Source organism: Mobula birostris, chromosome 19, assembly GCF_030028105.1.
Source record: "Mobula birostris isolate sMobBir1 chromosome 19, sMobBir1.hap1, whole genome shotgun sequence".
Lineage (NCBI taxonomy): Eukaryota > Metazoa > Chordata > Chondrichthyes > Myliobatiformes > Myliobatidae > Mobula > Mobula birostris.
The window spans coordinates 69,570,405-69,593,660 of NC_092388.1; the positions used below are offsets into that span (position 1 = coordinate 69,570,405).

At 42.6% G+C, this 23,256-nt stretch overlaps 1 protein-coding gene and 1 pseudogene across 8 annotated transcripts in view; one reads left to right on the forward strand and one right to left on the reverse strand.

Annotated features, from left to right (window-relative positions):
- The window catches only part of ulk4 (unc-51 like kinase 4), a 702,256-nt gene that overhangs the window by 395,435 nt on the left and 283,565 nt on the right, over positions 1–23,256 (forward strand). The gene's annotated exons all lie outside the window — the stretch shown is intronic.
- Positions 1–23,256, reverse strand: part of LOC140212672 (UBX domain-containing protein 6 pseudogene) — a 68,915-nt pseudogene that overhangs the window by 44,838 nt on the left and 821 nt on the right.

The following is a 23,256-nucleotide window of genomic DNA, read 5'->3' on the forward strand; positions in this document are numbered from 1 at the left end:
CCTTATATGCCCTTTCATTGGCTTTTATACAGTCCTTAACTTTCTTTGTCAGCTACGGTTGCCTACCCCTGCCGTTTGAGAACGTCTTCTTCTGTGAGACACATCTATCCTGTGCCTTGTGAACTACTCTCGGAAACTTTGTCTCCTCTGTTCTGCCGTCATCCCTGCCAGTATCCCCTTCCAATCCACCTGGGCAAGCTTCTCTTTTATGCCTCTGAAATTCCCTTTATTCCATTGTGATTCTGATACATGTGACTTATGCTTCTACTTCTCAAACTGAAATATGAATTCAATCATATTATGATCACTGCCTCCTAAGGGTTCCTTTGCGTTCAGCTTCCTGATAAGATCTGGGTTATTACACAACACCCAATCTAAGACGGCCTTTCACCTAGCAGGGTTGAGCACAAGCTGTTCTAAAAAGCCATTGCATAGGCATTCAATGAGTTCTCTCTCCTTCAATCTGAAATCAACCTGATTTTCCCAATCCCCTTGCATATTGAAGTCCCCATTACAATTGGGATATTACTCTTATTACATGCCCTTTCCAGCTCCCTTTTGCAAACAACCCCACATCTTGGCTATAATTTGGGGGCCTATATATGATTCCTATAATGTTTTTTTTGCCCTTGCAGTTTCTTAACCCCGCCCACAAATTTATGAAGTGGGTCAGGGAATGCAAATAGAATATACCTAGGACAAGTCTTAATTTTTATGAGGATAGGTTGAGTGAGCTAGGGCTTTTCACTTTGGAGCAAAGGAGAATGAGAGGTGATTAGATAGACATGTACAAGATGATAAGAGGCATAGATAGAGTGGATAGCCAAAGACTTTTTCTGAGGGCAGAATTGGCTAATACAAGGGGGCATAATTTAAGGTGATTGGAGGAGTGTATAGAGGAAATATCAGAGAGGGTTTTTTTACATAGAGAATGGTAGGTGCTTGGAATACTCTGCCAGGAGTGGTGGTGGTGGTAGAGGCAGATGAGCCATGGTAGCCTCATCTTCCCTTTAGAATATTTCTTCATCTTTGGGATGCATCTTTCCTGCACCTTCCGAAATGCTCTCAGAAACTTCAGTTGTTGCTGTTCTGCTGTCATCCCTGCTAGTGTCCCCTTCCAATCAACTTTAGCCAGCTCCTCTGTCATGCCTCTGTAATACTGATACATCCTGTTTTAGTTTGTCCTTCTCAAACTGCAGTGTGAACTCTTATCATATTATGATCACTGTCTCCTAAGGATTCCTTTACCTTCAGCTCTCAAATCAAGTCTAGGTTATTACACAGCACCCAATCCACCATTGACATTCCCTTAGTGTGCTCAACAACAAGCTGTTCTAAAAGCCATCCTGTAAGCATTCTACAAATTCCTTCTGTTGGGATCCAGCACCAACCATTTTTCCAATCTACGTGCATATTAAAATCCCCCCTGACTATTGCAATATCACCCTTTTAACATGTATTTTCTATCTCCCATTGTAAATTGCAGCTCACATCTTGGCTACTGCTCAGAGGCCTATATATAACCCCCATCAGGATCTTTTTACTGTTGCGGTTTCTTAACTCTACCCACAAGGGATTTTACATCTTCCGATCTTATGTTACCCCTTTAGAAACACAGAAAACAGCACAATACAGGCCCTTTGGCCCACAATGCTGTGCCTATCATGTACTTACTTTAGAAATTACCTAGGGTTACCCATAGCCCTCTATTTTTCCAAGCTCCGTGTACCTATCCAGGAGACTCTTATCCTATCTGCCTCCACCACCGTCGCCGGCAGCCCATTCCACGCACTCACCACTGTCTGCGTAAAAAACTTACCCCGACATCTCCTCTGTACCTACTTCCAAGCACCTTAAAACTGTGCCTTCTCGTGTTAGCCATTTTAACCCTGGGAAAAAGCCTCTGACTATCCACACAATCAATGCCTCTCATCATCTTATACACCAAGGAGAAAAAACCCTTTCTAAGGATTTAATTTCATTTTTTTTTTTACCAACAGAGCCACCCCAGCCCCTCTGCCCACCACCCTATCCTTTCAATATCCTTAGATGTTAAGCTCCCAACTATGATCTTCTTTCAGCCAAGATTTAGCGACGCTCACGTCATCGTACCTGCCAATCTTGAACTGTGTTACATCCACCTTATTCCATATAATGTATGAATTCAAGTATAACACCTTCTGTCCATTCTTCATCACTCTTTTTGATTTTGGCCCCCTGTTACACTTTAACTCATCGCACTGACTGCAATTTTGTCCTATCATCTGCCTGTCCTTTCTCACAGTATCACTTCATACTGCATATACTAATTGTATACCAACTGCCCCATCCTCAACCCTATCACTCTGGTTCTCATCCGCTGCCAAATTAGTTTAAATCTTCCCCAAAAGCTCAAGTAAAGACAGTGGTCCCCCTCAGGGTTCAGGTGTAAGCCATCCCTTTTCATATAAGTCATAATACTGGCAGAAGAGAAACACTGCCTCCTGCACCAATTCTTCAGCAACACATCTATCTGCCAAATCATCCTATTTTCACCCTCACTGGTACGTGGCACAGGCAGCAATCCAGAGATTTCTACCTTGGAGGTCCTGCTTTTCAGCTTTCTATCTAACCACCTATATTCTTTCTTCAGGACCTTCTCCCTCTTCCTACCTATGTCATTGGTGCCAATATGGACCATGACTTCCAGCTCTTTCCCCGCCCCCCCCCCATAGAATGCTGTGTACCCAATTCTGGACATCCCCAACCCTGACACCTGGGAGACAACATGCCATCCATGTGTCTCTTTCACATCCACAGAATCTGCTCTCTGCTCTTCCAATTATGGAATCCACTATCACTACTGCTCTCCTCTTCTCCTCCCATCTATTCTGAGCCACAGAGACAGACTTAGTGCCAGAGATCAGATATTATTTTGGCAGCCGGCCAAGAGCTCTAGATCAAGAAACCCAACGGGAGGTGACCTTGGGCTGGATGTTTTAATTAAACATATATCATGTTTAAACTTCAATTTACTGGAGTAGAACCTCTGATATAACTCCATTTTTAAAACACACTTGACCACATTACATTTAAATTAACACATTGGGCATAGTTTTGTAGACATTAATGGAATCCTAATTACAAGCTATTAACATAAATGCATCAATTAAAAACTTATCTTGAGTGAGTTTAACTTTAACTTTAGGGTCACTTCTGATGCTCCAGCAACAGCAATCTCATCTCGCCTGATTAAATATTTGAGACGTCAATTTCAAATCCTACTTTTCTTCAGCCCTCCTGTGTAATCACATAAAGTAATCCTTCTTTTATAGTTCCAATGCCAACTTGACTTTCCTTTACCAAATGCAACCATCTATGGCAGAATTGCTTGCAATGGCTAGTTGGCAGAACAAATCTTGCCTTCTACTGATCTTCCACCGTTTTATGTGGCACCACTACCACGCTAAAAGGATTTTAAACAGACCAAGCAGATAAAATTGTGTTCCAAAAAACTTTGCAGGCCTTCAGGTACTTTAAATTATCTGCACAACCCTATCTCAGTAACTATAGATGCAGATTTATTTATCATATGTATGTAAAAAGATACAATTAATTAAGTTGTTTGTGTTAAGGATGTGCTGGGAATAGCCTGCAAGTGTTGCCACATACTCTGATGTCAATATAACACGCCCCTGTATTCAATGTATCAAGTACAGGAATTTGAGGTGTTGGATAAGAGGTTGATGAGGCATAATTTGGGGTATTATGTGCAGTTCTGGTCATCTATCTACAGGAAAGATATCAATAAGATTGAAAGAGTGCACAGAAAATTCACAAGGATGTTGTCAGGGCTTGAGAACCCAAGTTACAGGGAAAGGTTGACTTGGTTAGGACTTTACTCCCTAGAGTATAGGAAAATGGGCAGAGGGTATACAAAATTATGAGGGGTGGAGAGAGGGTAAATGCAAGCAGGCTTTTTCAACTGAGGTTGAATGAGACTACAACTAGAGATCATTGGTTAGGGATGAAAGGCAAAATATTTAAGAGCAACGTGTGGGGGTTCTTCTGCATTTGGAGGTGGTGAGAGCATGGAATGAGCTGCCAACAAAAATGATGGATGTTGTTTCGATTTCCGCATTGAAGAGAAATTCATATAGGTACATGGATGGGATGGGAGTGGTATGGTCCATGTACAGGTCAATGGTAAAAGGCAGAATAATAATTTTGTATGGACTAGATGAGCTGAAAGGCTTGTTTCTGTACTTTATTGTTATATGGCTCTATGACTTCTAAACATTTGCTTTTTTCCACTGTAGAGTATGATATAATTTTATGCCTATTGTATATTCTGTATTGTTAGAGCAAGCAAGTTTTTCATTGCATTAACAATAGCAATTTCTTTTTAATCACAATCTACTACATTAAGATCCCTCACTTTGCTATGGACCAACCTTCGTTCAATGAAGAGTGTAGAAAGCGTGGGAAGGTTAAGAGGCGGACTGCTTTAGTTAGCCTTCTGAAGCTACTGGAATATATGCAGAGTAAACAATATTTGCAGTCATCTTCAGCCAGAAATGTTGACTGGATGTTTCAACCTGGTGTCTTTCTGAGTTTCCTACAATCACACTGCCAGGTTTTAAGATTGTGATCATTGTACACGACACAAGAAACATCACAAATGAATAGAGACTGTAAAAACTGTGGGACCAGACAATATACCAGCTGTATTACTAAACACACGTACACCACCCATGCGACTACATAAACTAATTCTGTACAGCTACAATGCTGGCATCTGTCATACTGTATGGAAAATTGCCCAGAGAGGGTGTGTGAAACAAAGGTGGAATAAGTCTAGTCCATCTGATTGCTAGTCAATTAGTCTACAATCAATAGCTAGAAAGTGTTACTGAGAGTATTAGTTCACAGCGTTTGTTCCCTGATACTTGATTTGGGCTTCAACAAGACTAATTGGTTGAAGACTATGTAACAACCCTGTAAAAAGATCTGAGATGAAAGTGATTGTGTTTTTAAAAATGGGTAAAAAGATTGGCATCAAGGAGCTCTGGTGAAATTGAAGTCAATGTGAATGTTCCTTTGAGTGCAATAACACGTCGCACAAAGGACGATTATTGTGACTGGTGAGCAAATCACCTCAGCCCAAGAACATCACTGCATGAGATTCACTGTCTTTGGTCCAACTAAATTTAATAGTTTGGCTACGCAAGAAATCAGGAAAAATTTAATGTTTCTGAAACAGAGACATTATGAAAGTGGATTTAAGTCTATGAAAATACTGGCATGGGAACTGAAGAAAGAGATAGCAGAAAATACAATTCATAGAATTAGGGATCCAAGGACAAAAATGATAAAAAATAAGCTAAGTGAAATTCAAGAAGCTTTTGAAATATTTTACAAAACTCTATATTGCAAAGTTCCAGGGGAAGCATAACCCAAATTGACACCTTCCTGAATTCTCTAGAGTTACCCACTTTAAGCAAAGAACAAAATAGAACGATGACTGCTGACGTAACTGAAGCTGAACTAAAAACTGCAATTAGTAGGCTTAAATTAAGCAAGTCACCAGGACCAGATGGGCATACGGCAGAGTGGTACAAATAATTTAAAAATGAGTTAATTCCTGTCTTACTCCCCACACTGAACTGGGTTCTAAAAAAGGCACAAATGCCTCCCAGCTGGAAGGAAGCGATAATCTCAGCATACCGAAAGAAGGCAAGGATAAAATGGAATGTGGGTCATTTAGACCAGTATCGTTGTTAATGTAGATTATAGATTATTTACCTCCATCATGGCCAAACGATTAGAAGAGTTTTTACCCATACTGATACATAAGGATCAGACAGGTTTTATACAACAACGCCAAACACAAGACAATATACGAAGGACACTTCACATTATGGATCATATACAAAAAAATGAAATTGAAGCAATAGTGATAAGCGTGGACGCTGAAAAGGCATTTGATTCGGTTAATTGGAATTTTCTTTACAGAGTTTTACATAGACTTGGTTTCCATGACACAATTATTAAAACTATACAGGCACTATATGACAACCCTACTGCTAGGATTAAAATCAATGGATATTTATTAAATAGGTTTACCCTAGAAAAGGGCACGAGACAGGGTTGTGCATGGTCACCGCTAGTCTTCGCATTATATCTGGAACCATTAGCTCAATACATCAGACAAAATGAAGATATCAGGGGATTTACTATTAAAGGGATAGAGCATAAATTGGCCTGTTATGCGGATGACATTTTGATCTATCTAGGGCAACCAACATACTCTTTACTTAAATTGATGCAATCCTTTGAACAATATGACCAATTATCAGAATACAAGATCAACATAGATAAAACCCAACTACTTTCATATAACTATAGCCCACCAAGAGAAATTGAAAGTAGATATCCCTGGGCATGGCAAACAGTCTTTCAAATATTTGGGCATCATTATGCCAAAAGATTTGTCAAAATTATCAAAATGCAATCATCAGCCTACATATAAAAAAATTAAGGAAGATATAACAAGATGGAACCTAATTCCTTTTTTCAGTCTCAGTTCAAGGATTGAATCTATTAAAATGACTCTATTGCCCAGACTATTATATCTCTTTCAGACCCTACCAATAGAGATGAACCAAAATCAATTCAATGAATGGAACAAAATGTTATGAAAATATATATGGCAAGGTAAAAGGCCTAGAGTTCATCTCAAAACTTTGCAATTAGCCAAGGAAAAGGGGGGATGGGGCCTACCTTCTCTTAGAGATTATTATTTTTCAGCACGGTTGAGAGCTGTGATATGTTGGTGCAACCCATCATATGACGCTCAATGGAAAAACATTGAGGAGGGGATACTTCCCATTCCCATAAAGGCCATTTTGGCTGTTAACAACCTACAAAGGTACATAAATACTATTGATAATCCATGGGTGAAATGGACTCTGAAAATATGGAAAACTATTATAAAAGAATATAAACTAGAGGGAGATATTGCAATTCTTAAATGGTGTGCATATGACTCGGATTTTACGCCGAATAAACTGGATGCTAGATTTAAGGACTGGACAGCTAAAGGAATAACAGCTATTTGCAATATAATGAAAGAAGGAACACTGTTCAGTTTTGAAATGCTTAAAGAGAAACACATTAGAAAAACAAGACTTTTATTGGTATCTACAGATGTGATAGTATGTTAATAGGAGGGTTAAAAATGTAACCAAGGCAAGTACATGTCTGATAGAGCTATTTAGAAAAGCATATAATTCAGATAACGGTAGTAGAATCACTTCAAGCGAGTATAAGGGTTTGTCAAATCTTAAAACACATTCGACTTCATACGTTAAAACAAAATGGGAGAAGGAAGGAGGGATAATTATAACTGAGGAAGAATGGACAATATATGATTTTGAAGGCACGTAGTCCTCTTTTATTGTCGTTTAGTAATGCACGCATTAAGAAATGAAACATTATTTCTTCCGGTGTGATATCACAAAACACAGGACAAACCAAGACTGAAAAAAACTGACAAAACCACATAATTATAACATATAGTTACAAACAGTGTAACAATACCGTAACTTGATGAAGAAGTCTGTGAGCATAGTAAAGTTCAAAGTTTCTCAAATATCCCACATCTCACACACACGGGAGAAGGAAGAACTCTGCCTGCCATGCTGACCACAATCCGACTCTGAGTCATCCGAAAACTTTGAGCTCTGATCAGCTCTCCGACACCGAGTACTGAGCGCTATCTCTGTCCAAATGATTCGACTTCCTTCTCGGTCGCCAAAAGCAGGCAAGGCCGGGGATTTTGAGGCTTACCCTCCGAAAGATTCACAACCACACAGTAACGACAGCAGCGAACAGGCATTTCAAAAATTTCTCCAGATGCTCCTCTGTGCTTTCATGTCCATTCTCCATCAAATCAGAATTGTCCACGGCCCCTATTTAACAGATACGATGTCACTTTTCACCGGAGGGCTGCACACTGCCATCTTCTCCTCCCAATGGGGGTATTGAAGGAAGTGTACCAGCTCACAGAAATGGAGGAAGTTTGGATGGAAAAACTTGATAAAATATTTTATTACACCCTCTCAGAAATCCCATTATAATAGTAATCTCCCTGTTTGCTGGAGAAATTGTGGAAATCAAAATGCAAACCATTATCATATTTTCTGGGATTGCCCCGTTATCAAAGACTATTGGAGTGGGATACAAAATGCCCTACAAGACATTTTTAAATGTGAAATACCTTTAGAAAGTAAGACCATATATTTTGGATATGTACCTCAAGAATGGTTGAAAAGAGATAAATATTTAATGAATATACTGCTGGTGGCTGGTAAAAAGACCCTTACCAGGAAATGGTTATCACAGGAGAGCCCAACTTTAAACGCATGGATGGAAATTACAATGGACATTTACAAAATGGAGAAGATAACAGCATCTGTTAATCATAAGTTGGAACAATTTGATTCATGCTGGGAAAAATGGTTCAACTACATAACACCTCACAGGCCTGATTTTATTCTCACAAATCAATGAATATGTTGTAAAAAAAAGATCACTTCCTACTTGTACATAGTTCTCTCCTTTTGCTTGTTCTTTCTTTCCTCTCTTCTCTATAAGTGTATACCTCAGATAAATATTATGTGGAGATTTGTGGCAAATATGATTATATGTCACACTGACGGGGGCTTTGGGAGCAAGGGTGGACCCAAATGCAAGACACATCTTGTGAGGTTAATTAAAATTTAGTTTATTGTTCGATACCAGGAGAGCAAAGCAGAAGCAGGAATAGCGAACTGGACAAGGACTCAGGACTACGACTAGGCTGGGACCAAGGGTCTGGGCTTGGACTCGGAATTGGCTCCCAGAACTAGAGGAGACATGAAGAGGCTAGGTATGGACTCCGAGCCAAAGATTGGGCAAGGACCCAGTACCTGGGTCTTGCCTCGGGCTCGGACCCCAGAACCAGGCAAGGACATGACATGGGCTAGGGAGAGGAGGAACATGGGAACACAGAGCCTCGGTCTCGGGGAGCAGGTACATGGAACCATGGACACATACACAGAACACAGAGTCGGGACCCCTCCTTGAGTACAGGACATAGGGCCGGGACTCATGACACTCTGCGGGGCATCGGCAAGATGGCCTGACTTACCCCACGGAGGCGAGCACAAGACAAGACAGAACATGACCCCCCCCGGGGCAACAGCAAGACGGCCTGACCTGCCCCACGGAGGCGAGGACAAGACAAGACAAGACATGACTCCCCGTGGAGCAACGGCAAGACAGCCTGACTTACCCCACGGAGGCGAGCACAAGACAAGACAGAACATGACCCCCCGCAGGGCAACAGCAAGACAGCCTGACCTGCCCCATGGAGGCAAGGACAAGACAAGACAAGACAAGACATGACTCCCCGTAGAGCAACGGCAAGACAGCCTGACTTACCCCCACGGAGATGAGGACAAGACAAGACAAGACCAACACGAATGAACGCCAGACAGTACCTATCTAGCTCCGGTGATGGAACTAGACCGAAGTGCAGGCGGGGGCTGCAGACGAGGGCTAGAGGCGAGAGGGGCAGAGAAGGGATTCAGACAAGGGGGTAGGACAGGAATCACAGACCGCCAGGGCCAGGACTTGACTCAGAACTGGGAAGCCGCCAGGGCCAGGACTTGACTTGATGCTTGAATGCCGCCAGGGCCAGGACAGGACTTGGTGCTTGAATGCTGCCAGGGCCAGGACTTGACTTGGAGCCTCCGGGTAGTGGCGATATCTTGACTCGGCCCGGGAACAGTAGACAGCGGTTCTTGATTCCCTCCGGCGGGTTAACTGACGGACCCACCTCGGTGAGGAAATTTTGCAGGCTCGCTTTGGCGAGGTAACTGAACAGGGTTGCTCCGGTGAGGAAAAGGCGAATAACCGGCACTCGCTTCGGCAGAGACTAGGCTTGCTCCGGCCAGATGACATCGGCACACCGTACCTTGGATGACTTTGCAGACGCTCCCATGCCGAACGGCTGAAAGCCAGAGACTATAAACTACCGGTTCAGCCGAGTGTTAATTGCCTCTAATCACCGAAGTCGAGGGACACGGGAAAACAGGGAATCAATGGTCCGGATCGTAACATAAACAAGGTAAATTTAAAGGGACCCTGATCCGGACCATGACATTATATGATATATATGTACAATATCTGAAATACATCTTATGGAAATGTTTGTTTGATGATAAATTTCAATAAAAAAATAAATTACAAGAAAAAGAGTTCTGAGATTTTGTGGCTCTGGAGGCGGGTGGACTCGAGGTCGGTGCCTTTGCAGGGAATCAGTGTGTCGTGGGAGACAGAAGATCAAAAGCGGTAAGCTGGCTGCTGGCTGTGTGCCCAGAGACCCGAGTTCTTTGGGCACAGAGCTTGGAAAAAGCACACAACGGACTTTTAACATTGTAAATCAGTGGAACAGAGACACCTCATTTTCCCTTATTAGGGAGAGAGAGAGTCTGTGGTATGTCGAATTACCAGGTGAATGAGTAGTCTTTGGGGTACTGCAAGTCTGTGACTTTATTGATGCTTTGCTGCATGCTTGGGTGCTCAGTGGGGGTGCTGATGCTTTTTTGTTCGTGGGGGGGAGGGATTGTTGCTTTGCTGCTGTTTACACATGGGAGGGAGGGTGGAGCTGGGGGTGTGGTTTGGGGCTCTAACATTTAACTGTTATTCATTCTTTGGGACACTCCTCTGTTTTCGTGGATGGTTGCGAAGAAAAAGCATTTCAGGATGTATATTGTATACATTTCTGTGACATTAAATGTACCTTTGAAACCTTTGAAACCTTATAACAGCTTGTTACAACTCAAGCATAACTCAGTCACTTCATATTTCCAGCATTCAGGTTCTCTCCTTCTCCAGATAATTTCAAATTTCATTCTCTTTCTCCTGGTTACACCTCCGCACATAGAACATAGAATTACAGCACATTACAGGCCCTTCGGCCCACAATGCTGTGCCGACCCTCAAACCCTGCCTCCCATATAAACCCCCACTGTAAATTCCTCCATATACCTGTCTAGTAGTCTCTTAAACTTCACTAGTGTATCTGCCTCCACCACTGACACAGGCAGTGCATTCCACACACCAACCACTCTCTGAGTAAAAAAACCTTCCTCTAATATCCCCCTTGAACTTCCCACCCCTTACCTTAAAGCCATGTCCTCTTGTATTGAGCGATGGTGCCCTAGGGAAGAGGCGCTGGCTATCCACTCTATCTATTCCTCTCATTATCTTGTACGCCTCTATCATGTCTCCTCTCATCCTCCTTCTCTCCAAAGAGTAAAGCCCTAGCTCCCTTAATCCCTGATCATAATGCATACTCTGTAAACCAGGCAGCAACCTGGTAAATCTCTTCTGTACCCTTTCCAATGCTTCCACATCCTTCCTACAGTGAGGCGACCAGAACTAGACACAGTACTCCAATTGTGGCCTAACCAGAGTTTTATAGAGCTGCATCATTACATCGCAACTCTTAAACTCTGTCCCTCGACTTATGAAAACTAACACCCCATAAGCTTTCTTAACTACCCTATCTACCTGTGAGGCAACTTTCAGGGATTTGTGGACATGTATCCCGAGATCCCTCTGCTCCTTCACACTACCAAGTATCCTGCCATTTACTTTGTACTCTGCCTTGGAGTTTGTCCTTCCAAAGTGTACCACCTCACACTTCTCCGGGTTGAACTCCATCTGCCACTTCTCAGCCCACTTCGGCATCCTATCACTGTCTCTCTGCAATCTTCGGCAATCCTCTACACTATCCACAACACCACCAACCTTTGTGTCGTCTGCAAACTTGCCAACCCACCCCTCTACCCCCACATCCAGGTTGTTAATAAAAATCACGAAAAGTAGATGTCCCAGAACAGATGCTTATGGGACACCACTAGTCACAGTCCTCCAATCTGAATGTACTCCCTCCACCACGACCCTCTGCCTTCTGCAGGCAAGCCAATTCTGAATCCACCTGGCCAAACTTCCATGGATCCCATGCCTTCTGACTTTCTGAATAAGCCTACCCTGTGGAACTTTGTCAAATGCCTTACTAAAACCCATATAGATCACATCCACTGCACTACCCTCATCTATATGCCTGGTCACCTCCTCAAAGAACTCTATCAGGCTTGTTAGACACGATCTGCCCTTCACAAAGCCATGCTGACTGCCCCTGATCAGACCATGATTCTCTAAATGCCCATAGATTCTATTTCTAAGAATCTTTTCCAACAGCTTTCCCACCACAGACGTAAGGCTCACTGGTCTATAATTACCTGGACTAACCCTACTACCTTTTTTGAACAAGGGGACAACATTAGCCTCCCTCCAATTCTCCGGTACCATGCCCGTGGACAACGAGGACATAAAGATCCTAGCCAGAGGCTCAGCAATCTTTTCCCTCATCTCATGGAGCAGTCTGGGGAATATTCCGTCAGGCCCCGGGGACTTATCCGTCCTAGTGTATTTTAACAACTCCAACACCTCCTCTCTCTTAATACCAACATGCTCCAGAACATCAACCTCACTCATATTGTCCTCACCATCATGAAGTTCCCTCTCATTGGTGAATACCGAACAGAAGTATTCATTGAGGACCTCGCTCACTTCCACAGCCTCCAGGCACATCTTCCCACCTTTATCTCTAATCGGTCCTACCTTCACTCCTGTCATCCTTTTTTTCTTCACATAATTGAAGAATGCCTTGGGGTTTTCCTTTACCCTACTCGCCAAGGCCTTCTCATGCCCCCTTCTTGCTCTTCTCAGCCCCTTCTTCAGCTCCTTTCTTGCTTCCCTGTATTCCTCAATAGACCCATCTGATCCCTGTTTCCTAAACCTCATGTATGCTGCCTTCTTCCACCTGACTAGCTTTTCCACCTCACTTGTCACCCATGGTTCCTTCACCCTTCCATTCTTTATCTTCCTCACCGGGACAAATTTATCCCTTGCATCCCGCAAGAGATCTCTAAACATCGACCACATGTCCATAGTTTTTTTCCCTGCAAAAACATCATCCCAATTCACACCCGCAGGTTCTAGCCTTATAGCCTTATAATTTGTCCTTCCCCAATTAAAAATTTTCCTGTCCTCTTTGATTCTATCCTTTTCCATGATAATGCTAAAGGCCAGGGAGCAGTGGTCACTGTCCCCCAGATGCTCACCCACTGAGAGATCTGTGACCTGACCCGGTTCATTATCTAGTACTAGATCTAGTATGGCATTCCCCCTAGTCGGCCTGTCCACATACTGTGACAGGAATCCCTCCTGGACACACTTTACAAACTCTGCCCCATCTAAACCCTTGGAACTAATTAGGTGCCAATCAATATTACGGAAGTTAAAGTCACCCATGATAACGACCCTGTTATTTTTGCACCTTTCCAAAATCTGCCTCCCAATCTGCTCCTCTGTATCTCTGCTGCTACCAGGGGACCTATAGAATATCCCCAGTAGAGTAACTGCTCCTTTCCTGTTCCTGACTTCCACCCATATTGACTCAAAAGAGGATCCTGCTACATTACCCACCCTTTCTGTAGCTATAATAGTATCCCTGACCAGTAATGCCACCCCTCCTCCCCTCCCCCCCCCATCCCTTTTAAAGCACTGAAATCCGGGAATATTGAGAATCCATTCCTGCCCTGGTGCCAGCCAAGTCTCTGTAATGGCCACTACATCATAATTCCATGTATGTATCCAAGCTCTCAGTTCATCACCTTTGTTCCTGATGCTTCTTGCATTGAGGTACACACATTTCAGCCCTTCTGCCTTACTACCTTTATACCCTTTATTCTGCTTCTCTTTCCTCAAAGCCTCTCTATATGTTAGATTTGGTTTTATTCCATGCACTTCTTTCACTGCTCTATCGCTCCGGGTCCCATCCCCTTTGCAAATTAGTTTAAACCCTCCCGAACTATGCCAGCGAACCTACCTGCATATTCCCCTTTGTTAATAATGACCTTTATCTCCTTCCTCTAGCCTTCAGGATTATTTGTTTCATTCAATGTAGAACATAGAACACTACGACATAGTACAGGACCTTCAGTCCAGAATGATGTGTCCATTTTTTAACAAACTCTACTCTAACTCTTCACTCCCACATAGTCCTCTATTTTTCAATGATCCATGTACCTACAGTATCTAAGAGTTTACATTTCTTTCAAAGATTCATTGCATGGAAATTCTTTTTACATTGCTAGACTATTTACAGCATTTTCCAATATGATTGTTGATGCTTTAAAAATCATGTGTATTTTCGACACAGTTTGTGGCTGTGGGACTTATTTTTTAGTGGAGTCGGCAGTTTGATGTTTAAAATCCTCAGTGCTGAATGTGCTTCACGGTTGTGGACTCGTTTTTGAAGGACTCTGCCGTTCATGTTCCATGTTTTTCTGGTTACTCTTTTTCTGCTATTTGCATGATTTGATCGAGGCACTTTGGCGCAGAACTGGCTCTGCGGCTGAGGCCTGCAGTCATTGACACAACGCCAAACTGAACTGACTTGGTGGCTGTGGCTCCAGTACAATTTCAGGGACTCTGTGGTTTGATGTTTAATACTCTGTCTGTTACTTGTTTGCTGTTGACAGTTTCCGTATGTTGGGTGTTCAATGCTTTCTTTAAATGGTTTCCATGGTGTTTCTTTGTTTCGTGGCTGCCTGTGGGAGGAGAGATCTCTGGATTGTACACTATATACGTACTTCGATAATAAATGTACTTTGAAACTTTATAGTTTGAGGGTTTAATCTTTCAGGAAGTGTTCCATAAACTACAGAATTTCAAAACATGACAAGCAATGCATTCATTATTGAAATGGTATTTATTAGAATTGTAAAATGCAGCTAATCAGGATAAAGAGACAATTTTTTTAAGTTATACTAATTTTGATATTTGCTGCTCTCCTTCAGAGTATTGATTCCCTACATCTTTTCTGGGAAGATATTTGCTTCTCTTCTGTTTATGCAGATTCTAAGAATTTCCTTAAATGTTCTGCTATTTTGAAGAATCACAGTGTCATTTAGCAGGGCCAACTATGATGCCAAATTAAACTAATTACACTTGCCTACACATAAACCATGACCCTCTATTACCTAAACAACAGGAATTCTGCAGACGCTGGAAATTCAAGCAACACACATCAAAGTTGCTGCCTGGCCTGCTGCATTCATCAGCAACTTTGATGTGTGATACCCTCTATTACCTCCTTTATGTGGAGGGAAATGGATAGCTGACACTCAGGTTGAGACACTTCATCTCCATCATTCTCTCAGTACCAATGAACAAGCTCCAAATTCTGGGCCTCCGTATCTCCCTCTGCAACTAGATCTTTGACTTCATCATCGGGAGACCATAGTCAGTGCAGATCGGAAATAACTTCTCTTCCTCACTGACAATCAACACTGGCACACCTCAACGATGTGTGCTTAGGCTACTGCTGTATACCTACACCAATGACTGTGTGGCTAGGTACAGCACAAACACCATCTATAAATTTGCTGATGACTCAACTACTGTTGGCAGAATTTCAGAATTAATGGGGAGGCATACAGGAGTGAGATTGATTGATGATGATAATAATAATAACAAATACTTTATTGATCCTGAATGAGAAATTCTTTCATTACAGCAGCAACATTTATAAACACACTTAGCAGTGTGCAGACTTGACTAATAATGAAGTACAGAATAATAATATACACAATGATTTTCCAATGTGCAATAATAATGTACGAAATAATAATTCTAAGTGACCTACCCCTTATTCTTAAACTGTGGCCTCTGGTTCTGGACTCCCCCAACATAGGGAACATGTTTCCTGCCTCTAGCGTGTCCAATCCCTTAATAATCTTATATGTTTCAACGAGATCCCCTCTCATCCTTCTAAATTCCAGTGTATACAAGCCCAGTCGCTTCAATCTTTCAACATATGACATTCCCGCCATCCCTGGAACCCAGTGAACCTACGCTGCACTCCCTCCATAGCAAGGGTGTTCTTCCTCAAATTTGGACACCAAAACTGCACAGTCTCACCAGGGCCTTGTACAACTGCAGAAGGACCTCTTTGCTCCTATACTCAACTCCCCTTGTTATGAAGGTCAACATGCCATTAGCTTTCTTCACTGCCTGCTGTACCTGTATGCTTACTTTCAGTGACTGATGAACAAGGACACCCAGATCTTGTTGTACTTCCCCTCTTCCTAACTTGACACCATTCAGATAGTTATCTGCCTTCCTGTTCTTGCCACCAAAGTGGATAACCTCACATTTATCCACATTAAACTGCATCTGCCCACTCACCCAACCTGTCCAAGTCACCCTGCATTCTCATAACATCCTCCTCACATTTCACACTGTCACCCAGCTTTGTGTCATCTCATGCTGTGTGACTCCATGATTCCAAAAGAAACGGAAGGAGATGAAAACCATTTGATTCCTTGACACTGCTCCAGTGTCCAGTATGATATGGCAGAACAATTTTAGTCTCAATATCAGTTTTCCTGAAGAAATTCTTTTCCTCCTGCGTCTGAAATAAGCAACCCTTATTCTGAAACAATGTTGCCGAGTTCTAATTAAAGGAGGTCTTTACAGCTAGTTACTTATTGCAGCCAATTACTCTGACAGTAGAAACACCCTCTCAGCACGTACTGTTAATCCCTCACAGAATCTTGTTTGTTTCAATAAGATCACTTCTCATTCTTCATCATTTCAATGAGTCCTTCCTGTTTACCACTCCTCATACATCAACCCTTTATTTCTTGTGAACCTCTCTGAAGTAACCCTAATGCAATCTTTCCTGAAATATGAAGACTGAAACTGTAAGCAGTACTGTATGTGCAAGTTTCATACATACATATATTGACAATTTAGATGTGAAAGCAGGTGAACAGACTTGACGACAGAATGATATTGATCAGTTGGTAAAATGGGTACAGCAATCAAAGATGGAATTTAGTGTCAGGTGACGTACTTTTTGAAACTTAATAAAAGCAGGACATACACAATGAGTGGCAGGGCCATAGAATGCATTGAACAACAGACAGACCTCAGTGTACACATCTAAGGAACCTGAATGTGGCAGCACAGATAAATAAGGTGGTGAAGAAGACTTACAGGATACATGCCTTTTCTCGCTGAGCATACAACAGAATATAATTATGGTACAACTTTACAAGCTGATTATTGACTTCAGGAGTAGGAAACTGGAGGTCATCGGGGAATCAGTGGTGGAGAGGATCAGCAACTTTAAATTCCTCAGTGTTATCAATTCAGAGGACCTGTCCCAGGCCCAACATAAGAACATAAGAAACAGGAGCAGGAGGCCGACTGGCCATTGAGCCTGCTCCACTATTCGATGGTTGATCTGGCCATGGACTCATCTCCACCTACCTGCCTTTTCCCCATAGCCCTTAATTCCCCTACTATGCACAAATCTTTCCAGCCTTGTCATAAATATATTTACTGAGGTAGCCTCCACTGCTTCATTGGGCAGAGAATTCCACAGATTCACCTCTCTGGGAAAATCAGTGCCTCCTCATCTCTGTCCTAAATCTTAAGGCTATGTCCCCTAGTTCTAGTCTCACCTACCAGTGGAAATAACTTTCTTATCCTATCTATCCCTGTCGTAATTTTATGTTTCTATAAGATTTCCTCTCATTCTTCTGAATTCCAGCAAGTATAGTCCCAGGTGACTCAATCTCTCCTCACAGTCTAATCCCCTCATCTCTGGAATCAACCTTGTGAACCTCCTCTACAGCGCCTCCCAAGCCAGTCTCTCTCTTGCTATCCATCCCATAGGATGATGATGGTTCCTTTCAGTCAGTACCCCACTCCTCAGAAAGGAACAGCGTGTGCGTGAGTGGATTTTAGGGAGTAGGGGGTTGCACAGGTCCAGACCCACCCTCTCGATGTCCCCTCTCGAATCCAGCAGCATGGTGGGGTCCAAGATGGCTAAGGGAAGTTCTGTTGCAGTGAATGGCCAGACCAAGCTTCGATGCCCTTTCCGCACTTCATGGCACGTGTTTGCTAGATAGCCGTTGACCCTACGAGAGGGTTCATCCACCCTTTGACAGGTATTGTTTTTCATCCTGCAGGGTGTATAGCCACCCTCCTCACCAGTCAAGCCAGTATATCCTTCCTCAAGTAAGGAGACCAGAACTGCATGCAGTACTCCAGGTGTGGCGTCATCAGTCCCCCTGTACAGTTGCAGCATAACCTCCATGCTCTGAAATTCAATCCCTCTAGCAATGAAGGCCAACATTCCATTTGCCTTCTTGACCGCCTGCTGCACCTGCAAACCAACCTTTTGTGATTCATGCACAAGCACTCCCAAGTCCCTCTGCACAGCAGCATGCTGCAAAATTTTACCATTTAAATAATAATCTGCTCTTTCATTTTTCCTTCCAAAGTGGATGAGGTCAGATTTACCAACATTGTACTGCATCTGCCAGACCCTTGCCCACTCAATTAACCTATTTAGAGAAAGAGAGAAATTGCCTTTCAACTCATGGGGAGCATAGGCCATCAACTTTTTTGCTGTTGATGTTTCTGTAGCAGGCAATTTCTTTTTTATGAGGTCGAGTTGCTAGCTCGATGTTCAACCCAGCATGGATGGAAAGTGTGCACAGGAGCCGGCTGGATTCGAACTCGGGAGCCTTCACTCCGAAGTCCGGCACTGATGCCACTACGCCACCAGCCAGCTAACCTATCTACGTCGTTCTGCAAATTCTCTATATCTTCTGCACAATTTGCTTTTCCACTCAATTAGTATCATCAGCAAACTTAGATACACTACACTCGGTCCCCTCTTTCAGATCATTAATGTATATCGCGACCCCTGCGGCACACCACTCATCACTGATTGCCAACCAGAGTAACACCCATGTATCCCAACTCTCTGCTTTCTACTAGTTAACCATCCTCTATCCATGCTAATACATCACCCCAAACTCTATGCATCCTTATCTTATGGATAAGTCTTTTAGGCAGCACTTTATTGATCCTTCTGGAAATCCAAGTAAATAACACCCATTTGTTCCCCTCTATCCACTGTACTCCTTATATCTTCAAAGAACTCCATAAGTTTGTCAAACAGGACCTGCCTTTGCTGAATCCATGTTGTATCTGCCTGATGGATCCATTTCTTTCCAGATGCCTCGCTATTTCTTCTTTAATGATAGCTTCAAGCATTTTCCCAACTACAGATGTTAAACTACCTGGCCTATAGTTACCTGCCTTTTGCCTACATCCTTATTTTGAACAGTGGCAGGACATTCGCTGACTTCCAATCTGCCAGTACCTGCCCCAAGTCCAGAGAGTTTTGGTAAATTATCATCAAAGCCTTTACTACTTCTGCCATTTCAGTACCCTGGGGTGCATTTCACCAGGACCAGGGGTTTTATTATCTATTTTCAGACCCAACTTCTTAGTGATAGCTATTGTATTGAGGTCCTCACCTCACATCGCATCCATAACATCTCTCTTTGGCATGTTAGATGTGTCCTCCACCATGAAGACCGACATAAAATAGTCATTCAAAGCCTCTACCATTTCGACATTACCCAATATCAATTCCTCATTCTTGTCCTCCAAGGAATCTGCGTTCACTTTAGCCACCCTTTTCCACTTATTATAAAAACTTTTACCATCTGTTTTAATATTTTGTGCTTGTTTATTTTCATAATCTAGCTTCCCTTTCTTTATTGCTCGCTTATTGGTTCTTTGTTGCTTCTTAAAGTTTTCCCAATCTTTCAGTTTCTCTCTATTCTTGGTGACTTTGTATGCACGAGCTTTTAGTTTGATGCCTTCCTTTATTTCCTTAGTTATCCAAGGCTGGCTCTCCCCAACTTTGTTTTTAATTGGAAAATACTTTTGTTGAGCACTGTGAAAAATCCCCTTGAAAGTCTTCCACTGTTCCTCAACTGTCCCACCATATAGCCTGTGTTCCCAGTCTACACTGCCAAATCCTCCTTCATCCCATTGTAGTCTCCATTGTTTGAGCATAATACACTGATTTTAGATCAAACTATTGCACCCTCTATTTGTATGAGAAATGTTTGTAAGTGTGATTCTGAAGAAATCACACGGCAGCACCTCTACTTCCCTAGGAGTTTCAGAGATTCAGCGTGACATCTAAAACTTTGACAAGCTTCTATAGATGTGTAGTGGTGAGTATATTGACTGGCTGTATCACTGCCTGGTATGGAAACACCAACACCCTTGAACGGAAAATCTTACAAAGGTAGTGGAAATCACGGGTGAAGCTCTCTCCACCATTGAGCACATCTACATGGAAAGCTGTGCAGCGAAGCAGCCTCCATCATCATGGACCCACACCACTCAGGTCAGCCTCGGAACTCATACCATCAGGATCAAGACCTTAAGCATCAGACTCCTGAACTAGAGGATAAGTCTATGAAGGTTCTCAGTCATCCAGGTCATTGTGTCTTAAGCAGTAATAAATAAAGGCAGCTAGACTTGATGTGCTCTCTAGAAGACATTTCATCACTCACCCAAAAGGCTTCTTCAATTCTGATCCATGGTGGCTAGTTTTCCAGCTTATTTATTCTGTGAGTTGTTTAAAGGTAGAGCAATCACATGAAGGTTGTTAAGAGTCGTAGAGGGAATGAGAGGGTTATTAGTCTTACCTTTGCATGACTGGAGGTGTGAACTGTTGTGGAGACACCAGGGTAGAGATGTTTGGACTGCATTATAAGTAGCTGATAGGAGGTGTCATATCCCACCCCCTCTGTTCAGGGATGGGTTTTCCTAACGTCTCTACCCCGGTGGTAGAGGTAGTGGAAGCAGATACTCTCTAATCACCAAGGCACAGAAGGCTGGAGACCGTGCTAGTGAATGGGATTAATATTGATGCAGGGACAGGATCGGCCAAAGGGACTGTTTCTGTGCCCTACTGCAGGATAACTCTACATGGCGCAAATCTGAAGTGCACAGAGGAAAGCAAAGATCACCACTGCCCAACAGACAGTGACTTTTGTGCCAATTCTGAGTGCAGGACCTTTTCCCTCAGTCGTTCCAAAATTATGGTAATTCCACCATCAATATATGTCTTCATCGAGAGGTGGCTCCTGAGATATGGGGTGGTGGCCTGTGTTTCTCAGGATTGCATCAGGAATCTTTTATAGTTTTTATTCAGATGAGACCCACTGGTTTACTCACAGCTTGTACATCTTCAAGAAGCAAGTATAAAATGGAGAGAATTTTCTGTGATTAAATTTGAGGAGAGTGCTCCACTTATCGCTTGGTTGATGGAATCAAGATGTTTGTAAGGTTGAGAAAGGCCATGTCCAGTGGTTGATGGCTGCTCTCTGTACTTTTTCTGGTATTGCAATTTGAAGAACAGTGTTCTGGCCATTGAGAGGAGGTATTTCAGGTGGATGTGGCAATGGCTTTCCCTGTAGTATGCAACATGGAGCTCTATAGTTACCACAGTTGGACGAGTCTTCTTTCTTGAAGGCAGTCATGATTACAGCATCTCGAAGATCCCTTAGAATGTCTTGTCATTCCTTAATGTGGGCAATAATCTGTGACTGTAGTTTTTTTTTAATCAACTAGTTTCAGAATTTCAGCAGGGACACTGCACGCTCCCACAGCCTTGCTGCTTGTAAATTGGGATGTCTTTCCTGACTTCTTGTTGATCAGGAAAGATGACAAGATGATCTATCCATCCTCTTTATCTACCCAGTTTATTTCACTCTCAAAGAACTGTAGAAAATTTGGCAAAGGAACAAAATGATCAATTGGTAAGTGTAATGCTCTGGTAATAACTGCGTAAGTTAACATTCATAAATATACTTTCTTTATAATTGTATGCAGTGTACAATTTGTTGTATCTTGCAGGAGATGATTGCATGGAGTAGTAAATCACAATATGCTCACAAACCGGGGTTTGGGTGTGCAAGACAACCTCATGGATTTGACCGGACCCAAGTCATATCTACCCTAGACGTATAGAGTTAGAGAAAGGTGGTTCCCTTAATGCTGAGTCTGGTGGCTGTTAGCCAGGGGCTACCAAGCCACATCTTTAGAGATGCCTAGTAAAAAGGGGTTTCATAAGATAACAGAAAGTTATGAAACCTCCCATTCAGAGAGAATTTAGGTTACTGCATCATGAAAAATAATTTTATTTACTTTTTGATCAAATGCAACAAATGATTAGACAGGGCACAAATATTGTCAAGGAACAGTGCTGAGGGTAATCAAATCTTTTCTCCTCTCCAGCAAGTTCTTCTCAGTAAACATGGCTGTTTGCTTCTCCCACCATCCCCCACCGAATTCTCTCTGTCACAACACTGTTCAATCTACTCAATGTGTGCTTGACTGACCAGTGTTATCATGATTCTTTGATCAGCAACATCACTTTGAAGTTGCTGCCAAACTTCAGAGAGGCTTAATACCTTATTTTTCATACATTCATCTGTGGGGTAAAAATAGTTCTGCCAAGTTATTGTCTGGGACCTGAAAGGAAACCAACAAGTGAGGGGTAGAATATTCTAAAACAAAGATTCAACTGTGACACAAATTAACACAACTTGACAGTTTTGTTTTAGTGAGGCACACAGGAAGATTGTTAAGACCATTAAGAGCACCAAATTTCTTGGTGTTCACCTGGTGGAGAATCTCACCTGGTCCCTCAACACCAGCTCCATAGCCAAGAAAGCCCAGCAGCATCTGTACTTTCTGCGAAGGCTGAGAAAAGTCCATCTCCCACCCCCCCACCCTCACCACATTCTACAGAGGCTGTATTGAGAGCATCCTGAGCAGCTGCTTCACTGCCTGGTTCGGAAATTGCACCGTTTCGGATCGCAAGACCCTGCAGCGGATAGTGAGGTCAGCTGAAGGGATCATCAGGTCTCTCTTCCCGCCATTACAGACATTTAAACCACACGCTGCACCCGTAAAGCCAACAGTATTATGAAGGGCCCCAGGTATCCCTCATACAAACTCTTCTCCCTCCTGCCATCTGGCAAAAGGTACCGAAGCATTCGGACTCTCACAACCAGACTCTGCAACAGTTTCTTCCCCCAAGCCATCAGACTCCTCAATACTCAGAGTCTAGACTGACATCTACATCATTTATTATTATATTGTAATTTGTCCTCGACTGTGCCTATTGTCTTATTTATTATTTATTGTAGTGCCTGCACTGTTTTGTGCACTTTATGCAGTCCTGTGCAGGTCTGTAGT